At 40.3% G+C, this 6,173-nt stretch overlaps 1 non-coding gene across 1 annotated transcript; it reads right to left on the reverse strand.

Moving 5' to 3' along the window:
- Positions 1–283: 283 nt before the first annotated feature.
- On the reverse strand, positions 284–359 carry TRNAT-CGU (transfer RNA threonine (anticodon CGU)). Its single transcript has one exon. It is a non-coding gene; the product is annotated as a tRNA-Thr (tRNA).
- Between the last annotated feature and the right edge of the window lie 5,814 nt (positions 360–6,173).

Here is a 6,173-nt window from a genome sequence, read left to right on the forward strand (position 1 = left end):
ATTTTTCTGAAGCTGGAAATGGGGAGAGACAGTCAGACAGACTCCCGCATGCGCTCGACTGGGATCCACCCGGCACGCCCACCATTGGCGATGCTCTGCCCATCTGGGGCATCGCTCTGTTGCAACAAGAGCCACTCCAGCGCCTGGGGCAGAGGCCAAGGAGCCATCCCCAGTGCCCGGGCCATCTTTGCTCCAATGGAGCCTCGGCTGCGGGAGGGGAAGAGAGAGACAGAGAGGAAGGCGTGGCGGAGGGGTGGAGAAGCAGATGGGCGCTTCTCCTGTGTGCCCTGGCCGGGAATCGAACCCGGGACTTCTGCACACGACGCCGACACTCTACCACTGAGCCAAACAGCCAGGGCCTAATTATCTTTTGTAAAAAATAAAGAATTGTGCCACTGAAATAAATTTAACCAATTTTGGTTTGTTGAGATGTTTTACCATAATTTCAAGTGACTTGCAAAATGCCAACATTATTTTTTAATATTTGTATTTTAATAATATATACAGCATTTTTCTAATATGGCACTGGATCTTTATGATTCCCATTGTTTCTTAAAACCATTTTACCAGGCATTGTTGCATAGGGAATTTACATTTTTCAAAGCAGAAATGTAGTATCATTAGTATTCCATAAAACTTATAAGAAGTAACCAAAGCAACTTCACCAATATTTTCCCCAATAGGTTTGTAAGTCTCTAGGACACTTGCATTTGCCATGAAATATTGTAACAATGATCACTCTCAAAGTAATTAAATTATATATCCAAGAGAAATGTTATTTCCTGCCATATTTTGGGAAGACCTGAAGGAACATAATTTATTGACTTATTTATTTGGAGGGAATAACTTATTTATTTGGAAGGAAGAATTTATAATATGTTTGCTGAATATATCTTAAACAGTATAAAGGCCTTCGGAATAATTCTCAGATAGGTAAGTATGACAACTCTTCCTCAGGTATTAAGAAATCAACTCTATTTCTCCCCCTTCCATTCATTCTTTTTCTCCTCCTAACACCCTCCTCCTTCTGTTAGTCCTTTTTTTTTCTCTTTTTGCCCTACTTTTTCAATGTATCACCACCCTTAAACTATCAAAAGTATTGACTGTAAACATTATGTGTTCACATGGAAATTCAAATTGGTCCTACTCTCTGAAAGGTAGATTATACTGAATCCAGAAGATCATACAAAAAAATTTTAAAGTCAAGTCCATGATTTCTTATGTTCTGAAGTTATAACTGAGGCCTCTTCATTAAATTCACATTAGTAACATAGTATATTTTATTAAAGATTGTGGGTGGAGCACAGAGCACATTCCTAGCAGCTGTGGCTGATGCAATGCTGTGAGAATACTCCAAACTTCCAGAACCGCCCTGGGCACACCCAGGAAGGAAGCTCGCCCGCTATAAGAAAGTGACTTAGCGCCAACCACGCAGCTTCCTGATCTTTTCAGCCATTAGCTATGAAGGACATGCTGTAACACCCTATCGGCTGAACCTGTGTTTATAAGCTAGCTTACTTCCTCAATAAAGTGGATCTGTGTCACTGAACCTGGTACCCGGAGTAGGGTCTTTGTGTCTCTGTCATCCTCACCCCCAGCAGGACCTGTCCAGAACTGGCACCTCAAACACAGACCTAACTGGCATCCAAGGGATGGGTGACTGACCCTCTGCAATAGGAAACCTTCTTCTTCACTCGAGCCCTGCAGGCTCAAGCCCTGCATGCCCTACTGCAGAGTAGGTGGGTTAAAGTTTGTGAAAAGGATCTCTGTACTTACTGGGAGATTCTCTCTGGTCTCAATCCCTGGATTGAGGATGCACCCCTCTGGGACCCTGATACTTGGGCCCAAGCTTTCCAGTGCGTCCATTTGGCCAAAGTACATGGGGGACAAACCTTCCCTCTCAGCCTCATTCCAGCTCTGTTAGTGATACATGTCTTCCTGACCAGTGCTCCTCCTGGGGATCCTCTGCCAGTCCCTAAGATCCTACAGGCTACTCCTCTTTCAGAGGAGCCTCTACCTCCATATTCGCCTCCTCCGGAGGAGAAGGAGAAAGGTTGGGTGACTGAGTGTGATGGACTTGCAGCCAAGCATGCAAAAATGAAGCTAGATACATTAGAAACCGTGCCGTTGGCTCTGCCGCCTGGGGAAATGGAGGTCACTACTTCCGCATTCCCTGCCGGGGCTCAATGCCCCACCCCAGCCTCTCAGATGCCATTTTCTACCCCAGCTTTAACTCCAACACATGTTCTTACTGCAGAACCATGGGCCAGCCTATATGCCCCCATGTGTCTTTTTTCTTTCTATCTGTCTGTCTTGTCTATTTTTCTGTATCTCTCGCTCTCTCTCCCCCACTCTGCTAATCTTGCCTTCCCAGGGTCATCTCTTTGCCTGTTCCTATATGACAAACATCTAAGAACACTCCCAAGAGAAGAAATTCCCTGGAGAGACTGCCGTGTTGCCTCCGGCCCGGATGCACAGACTATCAACCTCGAAGTTTGGCATCAGAGGCTAAGAGACAAAATGCAACCATATGCAGTATGCAGCAAGCCATCCATTCTCTGTTTGGACACTGGGACCTTTGTGGGAAGGGGGCGTGCATGGACCTACGTCCATTTTTTATAATCAAAATGGAACTGTGTTTAATGGCACCTAGAAGTTCTCTGTAACACAATGGGAGGGAAATGACATCCCGATCCCTAGGGGGAATCCCCTGTTTAAGACCCCCATTCTATTTCCTAACTAGTCAAACATTATAGAAGCTTGCCTCATTGTTTAAGCCAGCTAATCTATTAGTTATTTTAGTTCTACTAGGGTTCCATTGCATAATGCGTAGCATTCAGAAGCTACAACAACAGCAAGCTGCCATTCATCAAGTCCAATTAGCCTTAATTAAAAGAGAAGGGGGAGATGTGGGTGGAGCACAGTGTGCATTCCTAGCAGCTGCAGCTGATGCAATGCTGTGAGAATACTCCAGCTCCCAGAAGCCTCCTGGGCACACCCAGGAAGGGATCTTGCTCACTATAAGGAAGTGACTCAGCACAAACCATGCAACTCCCTGATCTTTTCAGCCATTGGCTATGAAGGACATGCTGTAACACCCTATAGGCCAGGGGTCCCCAAACTTTTTACACAGGGGGCCAGTTCACTGTCCCTCAGACCATTGGAGGGCCGGACTATAAAAAAAACTATGAACAAATCCCTATGCACACTGCACATATCTTATTTTAAAGTAAAAAACAAAATGGGAACAAATACAATATTTAAAATGAAGAACAAGTAAATTTAAATCAACAAACTGACCAGTATTTCAATGGGAACTATGGGCCTGCTTTTGGCTAATGAGATGGTCAATGTGCTCCTCTCACTGACCACCAATGAAAGAGGTGCCCCTTCCGGAAGTGCGGTGGGGGCCAGATAAATGGCCTCAGGGGGCCGCATGTGGCCCGTGGGCTGTAGTTTGGGGACCCCTGCTATAGGCTGAACCCACATATATAATCTAGCTTACTTCCTGAATAAAGTGGATCTGTGTCACTGAACCTGGTTCCCAGAGTCGAGTCTTTGCATCTCCGTCATCCTCACCCTCGGCAGGAATTGTTCACAAAGATAATGTGTATTTCTGAAGTAAATACTTCTTTTAAAAATGACTTTTTTTTCTTCACAAAAATATCAATATCTTGAAAGACATAGAAGTATTCCACATTAAGGATGACTATAGTATATGACACTAAAAGCAATGTTTTAGATTGAACTCTAGACCAATAAATATACAAATATATACTCTTAATGGTATGATTTGGAAAACTGGTTAAATTTGAATATATTTAGTGTAGATAATATGATAATTTTTAAATCAATGTTAATTTTCCAATTATTATATTTGTCATTTTGTTATATAAGAGATGCAAGTGAATGCTTTTATTTTTTGGTTTATTTTTTATTTTTTGAGGTGAGAAGAGGGGAGATAGTGAAGTAGACTTCCATATGTGCCCTGACCCGATCTACCCAGCAACCCCTGCCTGGGTCTGATTCTCAAGTCAACTGAGCTATTTTTAGCACTTGAGGGTGACATGCTCAGACCAACCGAGCCATCCTCAGTGCCTGGTGCCATGCTTGAACCAATTAAACCTCTGTCAGCAGGAGGGGAAGAGGAAGAAAAGGGGGAATGTGGGGGAGGAATCCTGACTGAGAATTGAACCCAGAAAGGTTATATGCCGGGCTGATGCTATATCCGCTGAGCAAACCAGCCAGGGAAAAAAATTCTCTTATTCTTAAAAAAAAACCAAAAAAAAAACCACTAAGTATTTAGAGGGTAAAGGAGAATCATTTTCAACTTTCTCTCAAATTGTTCATAGGATGGGAGATAATAATAGATAGCTAGATAGGTAGATAAAAAGAATGATTCTATACTTCCAAAATAATGTTCTTTTTCTAAAGGGACATGCCATCACATGGTCTGAAAGGAGACATTCCCTTATATCTCAACAGCACACACTCCTGGAATTGGACAGGTGATTTCAATGTTGGAGTTCTTGATCACTGGACAATATTTATAAAAATTGGTTGTACATTGTTGTCTAGAGTAACTACAAGTTCATACAGAAAGGCAGCTAAAAAATTCCCCCTTCAGGCCTTAGTACACTATTGACAGGAATGTGAATTGGTGAGGCTACTATGGAAAACAGTGTGGAGATTTCTCAAAAATCTTTAAATGAACTGCCTGTGTCTCAGCAATTCTCCTTCTGGGAATATATCCAAAAAAACCCCAAAATACTAATTTGAGAGAATATAAGCACACGAGTTTAATTTATTTCATCACCGAGTTCGTGACTCAATTTGCTCATGTGTCAAATTGAATTTCCTCATTTAAATTAATGGGCATGCAATTAATCCATTCTGGCCTTCCAAAATTACATGTATTTTTTGTTTTATATGCTTTAAATAAGAAAATCTACTTTATCAATAACAAATACATATATATATATATATATTTATATATATACATAATAAGAGAGAATGTAAAGAAATAAACTGGTTTATGAAGTGTATTTACCTTCAAGGTCAGGGAAAGATGCTGGTGGAGAGGGAGGAAACATTAGCATAACAATGGCCCTTCACAAGTAGGAAGGTAATCCTCAATTTGCAATCAACTGCTCTGCTCTGAGAGCAAGCACACATGTGGCTGCCCAGCACCATTTTTAACAATAAAAGTGAGCAAACATAAAAAAACACAAATTTTACAAATTCATTTGCCCAACACTCGTGATTCAAATATCCGCTAGTGACTTAAAGCAAAAAATCCCGCAAGTGACTGCTCGTCTATCAAATTGCTTGTGATTTAAAGTGCTCATGTGTCAAGGTACCACTGTATATGAAAAGAACCCAAGTGCCCATCAACAGAAAAGTGGATAAAATAGTTATGGTACATTGATACAATGGAATTAAAAGTAATAAAATCTTATTATTTGTGACAACATGGTTGAATCAAGAGTATATTATAAATGAAGTAAACCAGACAGAAAAAAAGAAATACCATATAATATCACTTACATGTGCAACCTACAAAACAAAATAAACAAATAAACAAAATAGAAACAGACTCATAGATACAGAAAACAAACTGATGAAGGCCAAAAAAAAGGAGTTTTGAAGGATGAGGTAAAAAAACCAAGGTAATGGGATTAAAAACAATTAATAGCTACAAAGCTAGCATGGAGATATAAACTAAAGCATAAGATAATATAGTGAACAATATTATAATAATTATCTATGGTCCAGTTGGGCACTCGAATTATTGAAGGGAGTACTCTGTTATGTATATGAATGTCTATCTGCTGGGCTGTATACCCCAAAATAATGAAAAGTGTTGAATCAAACTAATTTAAAAATATATTTTTTCTTCCTTTTTTATTGAATTTATTGGGTGGCATTGGTTAACAAAATTATAAAGGTCTCAGGTGCAAATTTCATAATGCATCATAGATACACTGCATTCTGTGTTCACCAAAATATGCCCCCTTTTATTTCAGCTCTATAATCACTTAATTGGAGGACCTCACAATGTTCTGGAATAAGGGACTTTATGTTGTCATGGGGAGCATGTATTGCTTTACTAAAAAGTACCATTAATTCTTTATGACATTTCACTTTTAAGTCAATGAAAGAAGTTTTAGGAT

This window comes from Saccopteryx bilineata, chromosome 1 (genome assembly GCF_036850765.1).
Source record: "Saccopteryx bilineata isolate mSacBil1 chromosome 1, mSacBil1_pri_phased_curated, whole genome shotgun sequence".
Classification (NCBI taxonomy): domain Eukaryota; kingdom Metazoa; phylum Chordata; class Mammalia; order Chiroptera; family Emballonuridae; genus Saccopteryx; species Saccopteryx bilineata.